The sequence below is a fragment of the Delphinapterus leucas genome, chromosome 8 (assembly GCF_059928025.1).
Source record: "Delphinapterus leucas isolate spDelLeu-1000000601 "Yukka" chromosome 8, BTC_Dleu_Yukka2, whole genome shotgun sequence".
Taxonomy (NCBI): Eukaryota; Metazoa; Chordata; class Mammalia; order Artiodactyla; family Monodontidae; genus Delphinapterus; species Delphinapterus leucas.
In genome coordinates, this window is record NC_143136.1 from 44,937,166 (window position 1) to 44,957,816 (window position 20,651).

General features: G+C 40.4%; 1 pseudogene; it reads right to left on the minus strand.

Moving 5' to 3' along the window:
• Positions 1 to 18,937: 18,937 nt before the first annotated feature.
• On the minus strand, positions 18,938 to 19,850 carry LOC111172062 (nucleophosmin pseudogene; annotated as a pseudogene).
• Between the last annotated feature and the right edge of the window lie 801 nt (positions 19,851 to 20,651).

Consider the following 20,651-nt stretch of genomic DNA (forward strand, 5'->3'; position numbering starts at 1 on the left):
AGTACCCTATTTTTCTAGGTACCTAAGACATTTAGCTAGTGGTAAATATTTCAGCATTAAATTGATAATAAAGGTACGTGTCTATGCTTTCCAACATTTGAACAAAAAGAAACTTTGTTAAGTTTGATTTTCACTCTCAACCTGTAATGTCCTTCCACCCCCTATGCTGTATCTGAAAATATTCCTCAGTGGTAGTTTATTCCTGGACAACTCTTTTCACCCATCTTATGACCAACTTTGCACGAATATGATTTCTTATGTTGCTATTATCTGCTGGAATAAGGCTATGATCCTCCCTTGAGCCCACTAAGTTATCAAAAAAAAAAAAGATATAACTTGGTAGTAAATTAGATGCACATAGATTTGGGGGAAATGATAGTAGTAATAATAACACAAAAGTAAACAAGCTCCTGTTTGTGTACATATATTAGGTGCCAGGTGTTTTGCATGCATCATCTCACTTAATCTTCTCTGTAGATCTGTGGGACAGATATTGTGATCAGTATATTATAAATGGAAACTATAACCCAGAGAGTTTCAGCAACTTGCTCAAACTTGTCACAAACAAAGGAACTGGGATTTAAGCACCAGGTTTAAGAGTATGCTTGTAATGTTTCTGAAGTTGCCTGACGCATAAATAATTTTACAAGTTCTCTCATGCTATCCTTGGGAGACATCATGGGCTGTTGAATAGTTGGATGAATTTTGAACTGTTGCTGTGACTGATCTGACATGGATTTGCCTCTGTTAGTGCCTCTCTGGAGGGAGGTCCCAAGTGGGGTACCAAAAACAACATTTACATTTTGTTTGGTTCCATGTGGTTATTAATGGATTAGAAGCATTCATGCCATGCTGCTGCTGCTACTGACTATCGTTAGTAGTGCAGGATATACAAGGCTGAAAGAGGAGAGGGAAACCAAGAATGAGAATCTTAAAAAAATTATAACAGGTGACAGCAATAATCTGAATCTAACACAACGAAATTAAGAGTAAAATTATAATTGTGCTTTTATCTGAAAAGTTATCTGTGTGAGTACAGAGGTGGAAAGATGTGGCTTAGTAGGAACTCATGCAAAAAATCAGCTGTCTCATCAATTTCAAGGCTTCATTACCATCTTTACAATGATAGTCCCCAAACACTGTTCTCCAGCCCAGATCTCTACATAGCTCCGGTGCTGTATGTCCAATAGCTCAACAAATTTCTCTTGGAGTTGGATGTCTGAAAGGCTCCTCACACTTAGCATGTCCAAGATGGAACTCTTAAACCATCCCTTTCAAGCCAGGTCCTCTTCCAGTACCCCCCAATCAGCAAATATTACTACTCTCTCTTCTGTTAGTCAATTTAGGCATCATCATTGATACCTCTTTCTCCCTCCTCCCTATCTCTAACTCCTCTCAAGACTTTGTTCAATTTAACTCCTAGAATCTCAGAATTTGTCACTCATTCATCTCCACTACTACCTTATTAGTCTATAGGGCCATCATTTCTCACCCATACTATTGCTATGGTCCATCTGGTCTCAGTGTTTCTACTCTGGCCCCCTTCACCCCATTTAACACAACAGCCTGAGTAAATATTTTCATAACACAAATATGATTGGGTCATATATACATCTACCCCCAGATTAAGTTCCTCTAATGTCTTTTTATTAAGACATTAAGATAAAAACCATGCCCCTGTATACCTGCCCAGCTTAGTCTTAGAAATATCCTCCTTGTTCTCTGTACCCCAGGCATATGGGTTTTCTTTCAGTTCTTTGAACACACTTTGAAGTCTCCTGCTACAAAGCCTTTGCATAGGTTGTTCCTTCTGTCTGAAATGTTGTTTTATCATCCTCATCTGGTTAATACCTACTCATCCTTCAGGTCTCCATTCAAGGTGTGTTTCCATAGGGAAGCCCTCCCTAACTCTCTAGGCTGAGATTCCTTTGTTACACATTACATAGTCTGTACAGTCCTGCCCTCTGGAGCTCTTATCTCAATTTATAATTCATTCATTTGTTTACATAACACATATTTGTTGAATATTTATTGTGTGCCAGGCTCTGTTCTAAGTGCTGAGGATATAGTGGTGAATAAAACAGTTCCTTCCTAAGGATCGTCATCTAGTGATGGAGGAGATATCAACAAGTGAAATATAAAGGATGTCCATTGGTGTTAAGCGTTATGGAGAAAAGTACATCAGAGAGAGAAGATAGGAAGCGCATTTGTGTGCACAAGTGCACGCTATTTTAAATAGTCAGGGAGGAACTAATGAGGCAACATTTGAACTAGAGGGTGAAGCTTGCATATACCCCAGACTACGCCGGGCAGAGGGAAGAGTAAGGGCAAAAGCCCTGAGATAGAAGCGTGTTCACCGTGTTTAAAGAGCAACCATAAGGCCGGCATGTTTGGAAGAAAGTAAATGGACATGCAAATAGCAGGAGATGAAGACAGAGAGGGGTCAGGTGAAGTAGGACCTGGAAGGTCAATGTAAGAACTTTGGCTTTCAGCCTGAGTGGGTGGAGAGTAATTACGCAATTTAAGCAAAGGACGTGATCTGACATACGTTTCCAAAGGATTGCACTGGCTACTGTTTGGGCAATAAACACTCTGTGTGGATGGGGGTTGGGGAGTAGAGCAGAGATGTCAGTTTTAAACTTGTCTGTGCTCATCCAGACAAGATATGATGGTGGTTTGGTCAAGGTAATAACAGTAGAATTGAGGAAAGTGGTCAGATTCTGGATACATTTGAAGGAACGCCAACAGAATATGTTGACAGATTGAAGATGAGTTACAGAAGAAAGAAAAAAATCAAGGATTACATTAAGGTTAATGGCATAAGTAACCTGAGGAATGGAGTCACCGTTTACTGAGATGGGCAAGTCTATGAGAGAAGCAGATTTGAGAGGAAAGGTTAAGGGTCAGTCTGGACACGTCAACTTTAAGATGCCTAGTACATATCCAAGTGGAGTTAGAGAGTAGGTAGCTGGATTTACGAATCTACAGTTTGGGGGAGAAGTCTGGGTGGGGTGACCAGCCATCCTGGTTTGCCTGGGACTGAGGAGGTCCTGGGACATGGGACATTTGATGCTAAAACCAAGAAAGTCCTGGGAAAACTGGGATGAGTTGGTTACCCTAGGTCTGGACTATAGATATAAATGTGTGAGTCTTTGGCATGTAAACATCACTTAAAGTAAAAATATTAGATGATATCATCCAGAGAGCAAGTGAACTAGAGAAGAAATGTCCAAGGTGACCCGAGCATTTAGAGTGAGGAAGTTGAGAAAGGATGAGCAGGAGACAGTAAGAAGGAAGGTCCAGTGAATTAGAAGGAAAACCAGGGATGTATAAAGTTCTGGAAGTCAAGTGATAGAAATGTTGCAAGAAAGTAGTGGTCAGCCTGTGCCAAATATTGAGGACAAGCGAAACCAGATGAGGACTGTGACTGACCACTGGATTGAGCACTGCTGCAGTTATGGGTGATCTTGAAAAGGGCAGTTGCCATGGAGCGATAGGGGTCAAAACTTTGATTGGACTAGGTCCAGGGAAGAGAGTGGGGTGGGGTAAAGGTGTTGGAAGAAGCTTAAAGGTGAGAAGAAAGAGGGGCAGGTGAGCCAAAGGGTCCTGTAAGGAAGGTAATAGGTTGTATAATCTGATGACACGAATTTCAAAGCGGGAGCCTGGGAGAGGGGGGGAGGAGGGAGGGGTTAGGAATGAGAGAAAGAAAAAGATTTAGAAGAGGAGCAAGGAAGACACATTTCGCCCCTCCAGGCCCAGGGAGATAGAAGAGCCACCACCAGAGACAACTGCAGGGAAAGCAGATTCCTCAGGGGAGCGGGAGATTTGGGGTGGAACACAAAGGTGATAGGAACATTCATGGAAATTTTGAGGACATTGGGGATTTTATTTTTATTTATGTATTTATTCGGGGGATTTGAATTGATATTGGACTGGGCATTCTTCAGGGGAGAGCAGAAGAGCTTGAGGAGTAGGAGTTAGGGTGGGGCTGAAGTCAGAGCCTTAAGGAGTTAGGGGGTTTGGGTTTGTGGGAACTCCTGAGAGACCTGGACCTTTTGTGCTAACTGCAGGAAACTGGGATAAAGTGTAGATAGTGGTAGAGGGATTATAAGCCTCTCTTGGGAGGGAGCTGTGCAGCACCCTCTTCTTTCGTGCCACTGGAGGGATTGAAGACAAGGGAAGGCAGTCTTACGGGGAGCATGAGTGGTCCTGGGCCACCTCCTCCCTCATGTGTGATAGATGATACTTTCATGAGTGTGATTATTGGCTCAGTGCCTGTCTCCCCCATTGGATGCTAAACTACATGAAGGCAGGGGACTGTGTTTGCTTCTACTCTCTTTTACATCCTCCAGTTCCTTTTGTATAGGGTGCTTGGTAGATGATAGAAGTTCCATAAGTGTATGTTTCATAAATAAATAAATAAATAATAAAAGAATTGAGGCTTTTAATGGACAGAAAAGTCATTACGAGCAGTGCAATGAGGCTGCCAGCAAAAGGGGATGATGTTCAGAGTGGAGAGGGTGATCATTTCTCTTGACTTCTTGTTGGACATTATGACCTATTTCACTCATTTCTGGCTGTCATACTAAAAGAAGTGTGTAGTTAACTGCTTAAAAACGTTGGAGCGGTATCTTATGCAGTTTTGGCTGCCAGAAAAAGAGAGAACAGTATGATCTCAGACTACCCCCAGGTACTGAGGGAGTTTAATTATAAATATATTTGTAGAAATAATGTAATAGAAATTTCATGGAAAGAGGAATAGCCCTGTAAGTGGCCCACATGGAGGTGAAACACTCTTGGGGACTGGGTTATTTTGTGGCTTCCTCAGTGTGAAATATTGAGCCCATGATAATGGTGACTCAGCTCCGTGTTGACTGCTTATACTGCTCTTGTCACTACCGATCAACTATGTTACCTCTAACCCTAACTTTTTTTCTACTTCATACATGCCCAGAGTTTCTGCTTATTCATTGTTTCTGCTTCGTTACCCAGTAATGCCCTGAGCATCTTACGCTGATCTTCCTTATCTTCCCCCATCATACCCGTCCAGATATTCTGTAACCACTGTGTACACTTCTCTAAATATTTAAAGTTCCCCAATTGATTTGCAGTCTCTGTGACTTTAAGGAGATGCTTCTCAATCGTTTTCTGCCCTCTCAGAGCTGTTACAGGAGGGCACAATTTCTGATCTGATAGCAGTTGACCCATCTTCCCCCTTTCTAAAACCCTCTGAAAGGGCAGTTAGACATGGAGCACCCTTTCTCATATTAGTCTCTCCTGGCCTATTAGCCTTCATTTAAATCTGTCAAGGTGTCCACTAGGATCTCAGTCTTTCGTCTTAGGAAATCTTTCTCATCCTCCAGGTTAATCAGCCTATCTTCCTCAAATTGTTTTGGAAGATGTATTGTATGTCAGATGTAACTGGCATACAGTACTGTATTTTTAAGGTGTACAGCATAATGATTTGGCTTATATACATCATGAAATGATTATCACAGTCAGCTTAGTGAATACTCATCATCTCAAATAACTACAAAAGAAAAGGAAAAGAAAAAAATATTTCTCCTTGTGATGAGAACTCAGGATTTACACTCTTAACTTTCATGTATAACATACAGTGTTTTCCTCAATTTTGTTTCCAGTCTTCCTCTGTTCCTGTTTTGATAATAAAATGAAAACATGTTTCTTAAAGTACTTTAGTTACTACTTGATTTCCTAAGCAAATCTGACTTCTAGAGGCAGAGAATGTCATGTACAATTTTTTGGTTGCCTCCTTAACTTTATGATTTGTCTTGATTTTCTTCAGAAATTTCTCTACTTCAGCTGAAGTTTCAGCTGATGTATATCTAAGTACTTATTGGACAGCATCAACTTAGTATCCTGTGAGAAGTTCACAGTAGCTTATTTCCCTTAGCATAATGTCCGCAATATTCATCCACACTGCCACATATAGCAGAATTTCTTTCTTTTTAAAGGCTGGATAAAATTCCATTGTATGTATATGCCACATTTTAAAAAATCTATTCATCTGTGGATAGACATTTAGGGTGTTTCCACATCTTGGCTATCATGAATAGTGCTGCAGTGAACATGGGAGTGCTAATATCTCTTTGAGATTCTAATTTCACAAACTGCATGATTCCACTCATGAAAGATCTAAAATAGTAAAATTCATAGACTGAAAGAGTGAAATGGTGGTTGCCAGGGGCTAGAGAGAGGAGAAGATGGGGAATTACTATTCCACAAGCATAAAGTTTCAGTTAAGCAAGATGATTTAAGTTTCAGAGATCTGCTGTACAGCATCGTACATATAGTGTCAACGATACTGTATTTTACATTGAAAAAAATTGTTAAGAGACGGATCTCATTCTAAGTGTTCTTGACACAATAAAAATATAAATAAATAAAAATTTAAAAAATAAATTCACACAAATCTTCCCCTTAATGTCCTTTCATGTTTCTACTTCAGCTAATTTTACCACCACCTACCCAGAAGCCAAAGCCCCCAGTCTGGTGTTCATCTACCATTACTTCTCCCTTGCCCTCATCTACACATTTAATTAGTTGGCTAATCTTAAATACTTCTCAAATATGCCTCCTCTCCTCCATTCCCATTGCCAGTCCTCTAGTTCTGGTTCCCATCATAACTCACATGAACCAACACAGTGACTTTCTCACTGGAAATCCTATCTTGACTCTCCACCCCATCCAATCCTGTCTCCAACTCCACCCTGCTGAGGATGACCTTTCTAGAGGTTAAATCTAGTTATTCACTCCCTGGATTAATACCTTTCAATGGGTATCTATGACCTTCTGGATAGAGTTAAAATGTTTCTATCATGGCATATAAAACCCTTCATAATTTAGCCTCTGCCCCCTTTTCTGGCCTCATTTCCCCAATCCTACTCCATTCTATTGTACCCTTATTCCATCAATAACAAACTTTTAGCAGATACTCAAATTTGGCAGGTCCTTTCATACCTCCCTGTGTTTATCGTGTTGTTACATCTGCCATTATGCCCTTTTCTCTGGCAAAGTCCTGTTCTTTCATCTTGACTCAACTCAAAATACTCTTTCATGAATGTTTTCTTGATCTGCCTTGAATGTTTTCTTGATGAGCCCCTTTAATCCCTTGCTTACCTCTCTCATTACATTTGTTACACTGCAGTACAATGACTAGTTTTCCTGTCTGTCTCTGTACTAGGCTGAGTACCCGAGGGCAAGATCCATGTCTTATTATCTTTGTGTCTCCTGTACCTAGCAGAGCACCTGACCCATTGGAGGTACTCAGTGAATAGCTGAAAAGTGAATGAGACTAATCTATATTTCCTAATTTTTTCTTATCAGAATTTCTTAAGCAGAAAAAGGGAGAGGGAGTTATAGAGAGATTCATTTTTGTCCTCCCCTAGCCTGTGATAGAAAGGTTTAGAAAACTGTAGACTGGGAAATGTGAAGAGAGTTGATATGTGGTATGACTTTGGCAAATAAAATACTTGTGAGGCTCAAGATTAAGAGCATGGGGAGAGGTTAGTCTGCCTTTGTTTTTGCCTGGCTGTTTCAACAGGAAGTGTGTATGTTACCAAATGCCCCAAACAGAGAAGTCAGCTAGTTTCAGGGAAGAAAAGAAGCGGCAATGAAACATGGTTCAAATCCTCATGTATCCCCGGCCTAGGGTTCGTTCTCTGCTGTCTTCAACAGGGGGCTGGAGTGTACCCAGTCATGTGAATCTGATGGAACTAGTTCCATGGCTACTTTAAGCAAATCTTTATGCTTTCTTCCTTAAATGTCATGCAGTTAAAGAAAAGTGCTTACCCTTCCTGTCTTATTATTTACATTGGAATGAACTCAAAATAATTTTCAGCCATAGCTGTTAATAATTACAGAGAGAACATTTTATGGCTGCCCACACAGAGCATTTTTATGTTTGAGACCAAGACGTGTTTGTTGACAACTTCTTTCTCTACTTCACCCATTTTCATTTTCTTACCTTCAGTTGCATTTATTTCTATCGTAGACACCACACCTGTCCTACTAACCCATCACATGTCCCTTTCTTGTTAGCTAAAAGCTCCACCAAGTCAATTCAGACTCTGATCTTTGGTCTCTGTGCTGTTGACTAATCTGTCATCAGCTGTCCAGGACTTAGTAGATTGGTATGAAACCTAGAAGATAGAGAATAGTCTATAAGATAGTCTATCATCCACTTCCGTATTCCCTGGGGGGCCTTGAGAATAAATTGTCTGGGTATATGTCATTAAATGGGCTCATCTTGTACCTGTGGTGGTCTGCCCTGTATTTTTGTCAGAAGGAATAAAGAAAACAAATACTCAGGTGCCTCCTTTGTGTGAGGCAATATATTAAGCGTGTCCATATATACTAACTTATTCAAGGAATCAGTGAGGCATCATTTTCAGATTTTACAGATACAGAAAAGAGTTGACTCAAGTCACACAGCTAATAAATTGCAGAACAGGGATATGAACCTAGCCTGGCTTCTGTCAAAACCCATGCCTCTTGCGATATACGTAGCAAGCTGTGAGTTCATGGTGATTTGCACCAGGAAGAAAGAAAGTGACTAGCACATCCCAGCCTTGTCCCTGTCTTAATTCTCAACCTTCAGTTTGTTGCTCATCATCAGAAAATGTCATCTCTACTGACACTTTGGCATTTGAAATCCTGTCCTCTGCCGCCCCTTTGATTTTTTGGTTGCTTCAAACTTCTTTTTAACTCCTGGAAGAAAGGAATGTTCAGTAGTGTCATATAATAGAACTTAGATTTGCCATAGGCTCTGCTGCTTCTTCAGTGCATGAAGTTGGATAAGTTATTCATCTCCTTGGGACTCAGTTTCCGTATATATATAAGTAGATTGGATGAGTCTAAGGCTGCTTCCTGCTCAGATAATTTTTAACCCTAATTGAGAGTTCATGAAATTTTCATATTAGGTTGTAGGTACTATTTAAGCTCTCATTTAAGGAAATTAAAAATAAAAACTCTCATTGAGGAAATTGAAGCTCTGGGAGTCTAAGGAAATAGTCCAAAGTCACAGGACTAATAGGTGGTTGATCTTAAATTTGAATCCAGATAGTTACTAAAGTCAAATCTTCTTAACATGGCACACAAGTTCATCATGAGCTTGGCCTGTCTACCTCTCCAGACTTAACTCTCACACTCCTCTTTATGTTCTAGTAGCTGACGTGTTTGCAGATGCTCTGAGCAAATCATGGACAGGGTGTACACAGAATTTAAATTGTGTTCCACCTCTCTGGGCCTTTGCTTATGTTCATACATTCCCTCCATGGTGTATCTTTACTTACCACTCGGCTAATTCCTATTTGCTTCTCCACAGCTTAGTTCACGTGTCTTCCCTTCCAGAAAGTTTCTCAGATTTTCTGGTTGGGCTATATGCCCCTCTTCTTTTCTCTCATGGCACATCACGCATACTTTCATCTTCAAACTTACTGCATTTAAAAAAATTTATGGGTTTTATTCTGTCTCCTCCATTAAATCATAAGCTCTTGGCAAGAATGCACCTTGTCCTATTCATCTCTGTGTCCCAGGATCTATCATGTGCTCAATAAATATTATTTGAAATCAACTGAATTGAGTGATGCCAATCACAGGGCTTTTCCCTTGCATTTCTGAGTTATTTTCTGAATATGATTATATTCACACCCTCATTTCACAAATGGAGAAATGCAGTCTACATAACAAAGAATAGAACCTCAAAATTTTGTCCATGATCAGGCTTCTGGAAAGGGTTATTGTATGCACATTTTCCTAATGCCTTCACTTCCCTTTCATAGCTCAGTTCTCTCCAATCTACCATGCCACTCAAACTGTCCTGGCTAAGATCTCAGTGGTGGCCCCATTGCAAAATCCTCCTCTTACTTGACTTCCCTGCGTGATCACTTTATCTGTTTGAAATTCTCTCTTTTCTTGGCTTCTGTAACACACAACTTAGTGTAACACACAATCTAGTGTTCTTTCTACCCCATCTGGCCAACCCTTTTCATTCACCTTTGGTAGAGCCTCATCCTCTACTTAGCAATTAGAGTTCTTCAAAGATCAGTCTTGGACCCTGTTTCTTTCTTACCCCACATTCTTTTCCCATGAAATCTCATTCACTTCCACAGCTTATAAAAAATACTATGTATTCACCATGACTCAGAGATTGCTTTCTCTGTCACAGATCTCCCTTCCGAGCTACAAAACTGTATGTACAACATTTACTTGCTATCTCCTCTTGGTTACCTCTCATGGATTTTATCCCTCAAACCTACTTATCCCTCAAACCTAATCTTTATTTAATATTCTCAGTCTTCCCATCCCCCATCCTTCCAGTTGCTCATGACAGAAACGCTGATGTTACTGTTGACTATTATCTACTTGATAAGCATCTTGCACCTTGCGGATGAATCTTGGATCTGGTCACATCTCCATGTGTCCACTGCTACTCCTGTGGCTTTTGCCTAAACTACAGCAGTAGCCTCCCAGCTGGACCTTTACTCTCACCCACTCTTGCCATAATCATGTTTTTCTCATCTCTTCTAATCCCTTCTACTTTTAGACTCCTAGGGTATTCTTTTCAAAATGAAAATTTAATCATGGTATATTCCTGCTTTAAATTTCACAATATTTACCATTTATCTTAGGATAAAACAGAAAATCCTTAACACGGTATATAAGGCTCTGTACAATCTGGCCCTCACCTTTCCATTTCTCCAAAAAGTCCCATTTTGGCCCTAATCACAATCATAACTATATCATTATTTTTGTGCTCATTTTTATTGTGATGACTCAAAGAAGCTAGTCCAACCCTTCTGGGAAACTGTTTTCATGTTTGTCATTGTCTTCAGCTTTTTCTTTCTTTCTTTTTTTTTTTTATGGTGTAAGCCCTGGTCTAATGTTGCAAAGACTCTGACCTGTATTTTTGTTTCCTCATGCCTGAGGCAATGTAGGTTTATGGAACTCAGCTCAAGAATGGAGTGAAAGATAGGCAATATAAATAGTGGACTAAATTCTATATTGGTCATTATTTAGCCAATCATCATTGAGCTTTTTTCATTATGGGTAATCCTAAGCAGGAGATTGCATGAATACCTCATAGCATTGTGATTCAGCATTTTCAGTGAATGTATACCGTTGAGCTACTGAAAGTGAGTGAATGACCAAGGTGGTGATAATGGGTAGGATAAAATCAAGGCATACATACTTAACTAAAAATCTTTATGTCAAAAATGTTAGAACTGTCAGGAATTCACAGGATTTTGTTACTATGTGTAGGCTGTAGTTTTCTTCTCCCCAAAGAGATATCCCAGTACAGGGGCACTCAAATTGACACTGGGGAGCTAGCAAATGACATATGTGAAAAAATATCTAGGGGCATGTGTTTACCCATAAGTTCACTTATTTTAATTACTAAATCTTTTGCACCTAGGAAATCAGCACAGTTTGCTCTTGTATGTATGAAAATTTATAATTTTAGCACAGCATTAATATTTTATTGTACTGAGAATACCTAGTGAGAAGAAGTTGACTTTCCTGAGCTTCCATAAACATTGTGGCTTTTTGTTGGTTGAACAAAATATGTAGCATTAAAGTACTGCAAATTCCTAGACTGAAATCTAAGGCAAAGGTCAAATCCCTTCCTCTTTTTTTCTTGGCAGACTCTGTGTGTTTCCATTAAACCACAATGCTGATCCTGCCCTGGACTCTCATTTAAATGCTTCTTTATTAAAATCTTTACTTAAATCTGATTTAACCCATTAGACGGTTTTCTGGGAGGAAAATTAAGACACTGTAACATTGTAACATATTTTAAACATTTTTCAGAATCACTATTTAGTATTGCTTAAACCAGAAAAAACCATGATAACTAAAATATTCAGTGACTGAGATAGTCTATGTTTTAATTATATCTTCTAGATAAACTTCAAAGTATTGCAGTTCTTTGAGCTGAAGCCTGCATTATTAAAATCTTTGTAAAATAAAAATTTCCCTTTTTCTATATTGGGTGGGTAGTTTAGGGTAGACACAGTGGAATCTTTATTTCATAGCTGAGCTCCTGAAGTCAGTCCTAACACTTCTGACCCATGTTCTATGGTTGTGTGCATGTGTGTAAATGGATACCTCAGGTGACGCACATCCCCACACTTTCTTCCTCGCTCAGGCTCCAGGTGCGGGAAACCACACTTCATGGAAGGAAAAACTTTTTTTTTTTTTCATTTCCCAGTGTCTATTTTGGCAACTTATCCACAGCAGGGGAAAGCACTGCTCCCAGGTTTGGCCCAGGAGTAACTGCCACACATCTTCTCTCTCCCTTCCTTCTGGGACACTTGTGCCAAAACAACTCAAGATAAAAGGCATTTTCAGTCTTTAGTGTATTTTTTACTTTTGGGGAAGGAATGGAAACTTAGAAGAGAGAAACCACTAAAGGAGACCATAACTGCTGAAGGTGCTGAGTGTGGGCAAAGGCAGCAAGAAAGGTTCTGAGGAACAGGAGAAGGGCATGTGACTGAAATGAAAGGGCAAAGCTGGGAGGACACAGCAGACAGAGTTCCGAGTAGAAACTGAGTTCTCTCAGACTGAGAACCTTCTCCAAGGTTGAGGAAAAGGAGGAGAGCTGGTCCAGGGAAGAGAAAGGGAATAACTGGAAAGCTTTACCTGATACTCTGAGTCTTCCTTGGGAAGACATTCCCTGTGAGGAGACGGTCATCAGAAAGGAGAAATATGACCGAGGAGAGAGCAAGGAACAGCTGAAACTCAAAGGCTGAGTGTTGATGGAGAAGGAAGGTTAAAAGACAAAGAGGAGGATATTGTTGGCCTTGCAGTGGGTAGCAGGATGCTATGACTTAGTAATAATAGCTCATAAGCAGGAGGGGCACCACATTCCATATTTAAGAAAAAGAATATAAAGTTTCCAATACAGAGTATGTTCGAAAATAAATAGAATGAAGAAAAAAAGTCACAACAGATAATAACAACTTACTTTTGCTATTTGACAAAAACATACAACCATGGGAACCTACTGTCAGGGCTCCAATTAAGACTGGGAAAAAACCCTTGCAAGAGAAGTGATTAAAGCTTAAAGCTTCATTAGATTCATGGTAAATCCACCTCTGGTCATAAAGAATATAAATGCCTCTAGAGCGAATATCTGGCCAGCCCAGTATCAGACAGCATCTCAAAGGAGCTTTTGTGGAAGATGTTGGATACCTTTGTAATACTGGCCTCAAAATGTTCAGAATGTTCTCAGAACAGCTCTAACTTCTGATTTTTTATAAGACTTGAATAAAAACATGTGTGTGTATGAAAGTAGTTTAAAAACTGATAAAGTTCCCCCCCAAATGTTAAGTAATTTTTCTTTCTGAAAAACCCAATCTCATTTATCAAGTTTATCTAAGCCGTCAAAGAACCTATTTATCTTTAACCTGTATAAGCTCCTTATAATTTTGTTTTATACTTACTATGCAGTATTATCTTTTATTTTTCCTAGAAAGTTGTTCTTTCAGCTTCTATGTCCTATATTTGAGAAAATAATATTATTTTAGTCACGATTTAAAAATGATTCACCGTCAGCTTTCATTCTTCTAGACTGAGGGTCTAATCTTTGCTTACACCTTCTTTTGGTAACTTCTTAATTCCCTTGAGAATGTACAGTTCTCATCTTTGCACTTTTCCAAGATTGATTCTTGTGTTTCTTAAGGTACCTGTCCAGAACTGAAGCCAGTGTTGAATGGAAGAAAGTGTTACAGTTTTAGAAAGTGTGTGTGTGTGTGTGTGTGTGTGTGTCCAATCCCTTTGCTATATGTGCCTAGCATTGGTTAGCTGTTGGTGAAAATAGGCAGATTTTTTTTCAGTTGGATATGTCCTTTAGTCTCCATTTAATCGTAGTTAGTTGGGATGATAGGAGAAATTTTATCAGGATAATCCAGGATCCAGAGGAAGTTTAGGATAGTGGGCAAAGGCATTCAAGGTACTAGGGAAAACTGATGCATAAAGCAGACAGAAATTGATAGAAAGAAGTGGTGCTACAATCTGAAAGAAGCATTTGAGAGCTCATAGCTGGGCAATTCAAGTCACATAACAGGGAGCGCTGGTTAACTGACAAGATAAGATGTTATGGTCCTAGAGAAAAAGCAGGAAGTTATGACACCAGGTTGATATAGTGGAGGTGGTGCTGTACCTTGTAACCAGGTCCAAAATTTTTTCATTCGATGAATAGCCAGTGTGAGGTGGAGTAGTATGTGAGGACGATCAACTAGAAGGAACTTGTGAAGTAGAGTTTAGAGGAGTAGCTCCCAACCCTGTCTACATATTACAGTCCCCTGCAGAGTTTAAAAACATGTCAATGCCCTGGTCCCACAGGCCAATTGAATCAGAATCTGGGAGTGGATCTAGGCATTGGCAGGCTTTGAAAAGTTATCAGGTGATTCTTGCAAGCATTCAGAATTGAAAACTATGGACTGGAGCAGTGGTTCTAAACTGGAGAAGGTTTTATAATTCTGCTGGTCCAGGCGGCCTCACTCTTTCCCAATTAAATTGGAACATTTGGGGGTAGGATCTAGGCATTATCAGTTTTTAAAATTCCCTAGGTGTTTCCAAAGTTTAGGAATCATTGGAATAGAGAGATTGTGTCCTGTGGCCTACCATGCGTCACTAATATAGTGAAAGGATGTTTTGTGATAGCCCTTGGGTATTAAAATCATATTTTCAGCCTTGAAGTTTAAAGCACAGAAAGGAATCCAGATACTGCTATTTGTATTGGTTCTGATGCTTCAGGGCATCCATCTAATTTAACAAAATTAGAATAAAACGATATTGAAAACTGGAGGAGACGTTACAGAAGAAGTAACCCAGCTCCCTCCTTTTACACATGAGAAATAAGAGGCCCAGAAAGGAGAGAAGAACTGCTTGTGATCACTTGGTTAGTTAATGACAGAGTGGGGTCCTCTGACTCAAATCTTTTTTCAATCTTCTTCCACAATGCTGGCTATATTAAAACTCTTAGTTATGAAATGACAAACACTAGAAGTGTTATGAGTTAATTTATAAAATCTACAAAGTACTTGGACAGGATCAATGTGAAGTTGTCCACAAAATGCTAGAACATTAGAAGCTACTCTTGAAGCATGAAAAAATTCATTTAAAAACAAGTAAATTAAATCATTAAAAAACCCCTAATACCCACCATGGCATTTGTAAGCTTGCGGGCCATGAGAATCCTTCACGCCAAAGAGTTAGCCCCTGGGCAGCCACTCTGTTTTATTTAGGAAGACTACAGTTGCAGGGCTGCTTTAGGCCTGGGAAAATACTTGGGTGTCCTGAGGTCACATGCTAAACTGTAAAAGGAAGTTTTGCAGTCAGTACCTAGACCTTCAATCATGTGGCTCTCATGTGTTCTCGTACCCTCTGAGTGGGTTAGTCTAATTCCTGAATTAATTGGTTCTGATGAAGAAATCGGAACAGAAGCAGGTCTCCTGGGTGACAAACTTAACTGCATATGATTATATTCTGTTTGTTAAATGTGCACACTTCCTTGTGTGTCATAGGAAGCCTATGAAGGAGGGATAGTGAATTGATTAGATCACAGGACCAGGGTTCAGAAAGGTCTCCATGGGCTGAAACGAGTGACCAAAATATAAGCAGATGCAATTCAGTGGGGAGAAAAGAACACAAGTCTCTTCTTGGACCCGGTGCACAGTACAGAGAGGAAGAGCGCTCTCCCCCGTACAGCATTTGAAGGGTTATTATCGAAGAGGGTTTCTAAACTTAAGGCCCACGGACCATTATATGCCTTAGGAGGTCTGCTTGTCAGCTTTTGTGCATGGCTACAGACTACATTTTTTCTGGGGGTAGGACCTGTAATGTTTATTAAATTCTCAAAATAAAAACAAACAAACAGATTAGATCTAATAGTTATAATTGGAAAAAATAAAAGGAAGCTACAGATTTTTTTTTCTCAACGTGAGGAAATCGTTTCTTAGTGAAAGCCAACCAGGATGGAATGTGCTACCATGGGAAGTTTCAAATTTCCGGACCACTTGGCCAGTGTATCATAGAGGAGATTTAAGCAACAGATGGGTGGTTGAAACGTGTTTTTATGTTTCTATAAAACAAACAATGTTGTACATGGAGAGAATGCTTGATGACAACTAATGTGAATGCTGGTGGGATTAGGGAGGGTTGAGGCCCTGAACCACAGAGACTGTGGCAGGAATTGTAAGTGGGGTGCCTCCTCTCAGCAGATCCTGGGTCACAGATTGTTAGACCAAAAGACACCCTTGTGGTTTTGTTTTGCCTTTGAGTCTAGATGGAGGACTTACTCTATGGTGAGTTCATTCATGGTGTCTGATAGACAAAATACCCACAAACTGTTATTTGGGGAAGTAGGTAGAGACATAAAGGGTGAACAGTACGGTGGTTAAGAGCATGGACTATGAATCTCCCTCCTGCCTCCATATTTACCAGCTGTGTGTGATACTGGAGCAGTTATGCAGCTACTCTGTGCTTGTTTCCTCACATGTAAAATGGTAAATGCCAGTAGTACCTACATTATAGATTGGAGAATCAAAGAAACACAAAAAGTCATGGAAAGAATTAAAAACCATGATAATAGAAAGTTGGCTATATGACTGTTGTCATTTCTAGTTACTGGTTGAAAATATTTGAATTCTATTACAAACTCATTTTTCCGCAGGGTGGTATAAGGAAAATTCCTTACCTCTCTGACTTCATGTCTCCTAATTATAAGATGGTGACCATATTTACATTAGACAAAGATAGTATCCCATTTAATACTGCCCTTAAGAACTAAGCAAGTCAAAGGATCCTGAAAGATCTTTCTTAGGAAGCAGAGTTCAACAATCATTTTACACATTTAGGTTTGTATTAGTGCATTAATTCTTAATTGTGAGGCAGTACTGTAGATTAGGTTTTTAAATCAGCAGCAAGGTGTACTGATCTGCCCTACCATCAGGCTTTGTTGGAGCCTCACCTATGTTTTGAGTCTGCTGTCGCTAGAACTCTACCCAAAACTTTTTCTTTTTTTCTTTTTATATTTCCTCTAACTCATTGTTTAAGGGAGACTTTTTAAAACTTTGGTAGGAAAGAGACCTTTTTGGATGTTAACTGTTTTTATTATTTCTGTGCTGGCAGCCTCACTGATGTTGGGCCTTACTTGTTATTTATATGTTAGGGGTGTCTGCCATTTGTATCTCTAAGGAAAATGTTCTTCTTGTTTTTTTTTAAATAAATTTATTTATTTATTTTTGGCTGCGTTGAGTCTTCGTTGCTGCACGCAGGCTTTCTCTAGTTGTGGCGAGCGGGGGCTACTCGTCATTGTGGTGCACGGGCTTCTCATTGTGGTGACCAAGTAAGTCCCCCAAAAGTTTTTTTTTTTTTTTAATAAATTTATTTATTGGCTGTGTTTGGTCTTCCTTGCTGCGCACGGGCTTTCTCTAGTTGGAGCGAGCGGGGGCTACTCTTCGTTGTGGTGCGTGGGCTTCTCATTGCGGTGGCCTCTCTTGTTGCAGAGCAAGGGCTCTAGGCATGCAGGCTTCAGTAGTTGCAGCACGTGGGCTCAGTAGTTGTGGCTTGCGGGCTCTAGAGCGCAGACTCAGTAGTTGTGGCGCATGGGCTTAGTTGCTCCACGCATGTGGGATCTTCCCGGACCAGGAATTGAACCCGTGTCCCCTGCATTGGCAGGCGGATTCTATTTATTTATTTATTTGTTTGTTTATTTGTTTGTTTATTTATTTATTTAGCGGTACGCGGGCCTCTCACTGCCGTGGCCTCTCCCGTTGCGGAGCACAGGCTCCAGACCCCCAGGCCCAGCGGCCATGGCTCACGGGCCCAGCCGCTCCGCGGCATGTGGGATCTTCCTGGACCGGGGCACGAACCCACGTCCCCTGCATCGGCAGGCGGACTCTCAACCACTGCGCCACCAGGGAAGCCCCCCCAAAACTTTTAATACAAAATATCTGAGAGGTTTGGGTTTTTTTTTTTGTATCTGTAGGTTTCAAGAGCTTCACAGTAATTCTTGATTTAGCCCCCAGCCAGAGCTGGGCTTCCCAGAGCTAGAGAGGAACTCTGCCTCCCAAGCACTCAGATCCTTGGATGCCTCATAACAGATGACAGACTCCTCTGCTGGGATGTTTTTGCAACAGGGAGCACCCTGCCAATTGGCTAGGGAGGTTCATCATGCTTTGCAGTCTATTTATAACTGGGTTTTTTTTGCCTTAAAAAGAGGCCTTTGTGGACTTCCCTGGTGGTGCAGTGGTTAAGAATCTGCCTGCCAGTGCAGGGGACACGGGTTCAAGCCTTGGTCCGGGAAGATCCCACATGCTGCGGAGCAGCTAAGCCCATGCACTACAACTACTGAGCCTGCGCTCTAGGGCCCGTGTGGCACAACTACGGAGCCCACATGCCACAGCTACTGAAGCCCGCGTGCCTAGAGCCTGTGCTCGCAACAAGAGAAGCCACTGCAATAAGAAGCCTGCACACCGCAACAAAGAGTCGCCCCCGCTCGCCGCAACTAGAGAAGGCCCATGCACAGCAACAAAGACCCAACACAGCCAAAATAAATAAATAAATTAATTAATTTTTTTAGAAAAGAGGCCTTTGTGTATATGTATTTAATGTGTAAGAATGCATAATCTTTTTTTAATACTGAGTTTATTTCACGTGTATATTTTTGTCTCCCCACCATTTCCATTTGTCTGACCACCACTACTACTATGTCCTATCATAACATTCCATACATACTTAAAACCAAGCAAAGGGTGGAGTTCCACCTTTAAAAACTAAACAGACATTTTGGACAACACGTTCTTGGCAATGGAACCTGGACAACATTTATCAGACACGGAGAAGTTCTCACTCTGCATTATAAAAAGGACAGCCAGATATCAACTGTTACAGAAATGAAATAAGATGGAAAAATTTTAACAAACTGTTTAAACTATTTTCTTAAAGAAACTTACTCCACTGCCAGAGATCTTGAGTAGCCTCCTGGTCAGTCATCTGGAAACAATTCTTCACATAATTGCTGAATTTGGCTTCCGCTTTAGGAAGGGAACCACCTTTTTCTATACTTGCTTGCATTTTTGCTTTAATGTCTTCTACAGAGCTAGGTCCTTTTGGTGTTTTAGGAGTTTTTTCCTGTTTTTTGAAGGATTCTTGACCTTTTGATCTTGGTGTTGATGGTTTTGAGTCTTTTCCATTCTGGTTTGATTTTTGTGCATTTTTGGCTGGAGTATCTCGTACAGACCTCTTCACTGGAGCTTTTTCTTCAGCTTCCTCATCATTAAAGTCATCGTCATCAGCGTCACCTTCATCATCATCTTCATCTTCATCAGCAGCAAGTTTTACTTTTTTCCGTGGAAACTTGCTACCACTTCCGGGGCAGAACGCTTTCTAGGTATACTTAGGAGTTTCACATCCTCCTCCTCTTCATCTTCTGACTCTGCATCTTCCTCCACAGCTACTAAGTGCTGTCTACTAATACGCACAGGTCCTGAACCACACTTCAACCATAAGACCACAGGTGGTGTTATTTCAAAGCCCCCAAGGGAAACCGTTGGCTGCACAGACATTTTCAAAGTTGCCAGTGTTACTTTAATTGGGCTGCCTTCATAATTCATCTCCTCTGCTTCGACAATGTGCAATTCATCCTTTGCACCAGCCCCTAAACTGACCGTTCTTGAAGATAACTGGTGCTCATTTTCATCATTATCCACCTTACAGTGATAATCTTTGTTGGCCTTTAGTTCACAACTGAAAAGATAGTTCTGGGTCCTCAGGGGGCTCATGTCCATGTCCATCAAATCTTCCATGGGTTGGTGGCACACACTTAGGTGGGAGAGAAGGTGGATGGAGATAAAAGACCACTGTTCCAGGGAACAGTCGAGCAGGACAGAATCACACCAGGCAAAAGCAGAATGCATAATCTTTAATTAATAACTGATGGAGCCTCATATGAAGGGTAATAGGTTTTTGCTTTTAAATCTAGCTTCAAATGCTAAATTAACAGTGTGGGCTAACATGCATCAGGATAGCCTCATTGGTTTTGACTCTGCTACTTTGAGGTCTGTGATAATTGGCTGGACCAGTGTGTGCATTTGCTAAGTCAGTCATCTTCTATATAACGTAAATTAATAGTATACTGAAACATTTAAGAGGCTTAAAAGAACTGCTTTTTTTTTTTAACATCTTTATTGGAGTATAATTGCTTTACAATGGTGTGTTAGTTTCTGCTTTACAACAAAATGAATCAGTTATATATATATACATATGTTCCCATATCTCTTCCCTCTTGCGTCTCCCTCCCTCCCACCCTCCCTATCCCACCCCTCCAGGCGATCACAGAGCACCGAGCTGATCTCCCTGTGCTATGCGGCTGCTTCCCACTAGCTATCTACCTTACGTTTGGTAGTGTATATATAAAAGAGCTGCTTTTAAGTAACTTATAAACAACTACTAAAAAACTCGTTATAATTTACTCATCTATTCATCACATCTTTTCTTGAGAGGAATCAGAGACTTAAGAAGTTGACAAGGCTAATCTTCAAATCTGAGTTCTTGGCATTCTTTGAAAAGAATGGTTTTATCAGGTACTTATCTTCGGCCCAGGCTTCTGTTTTCCACCCAGT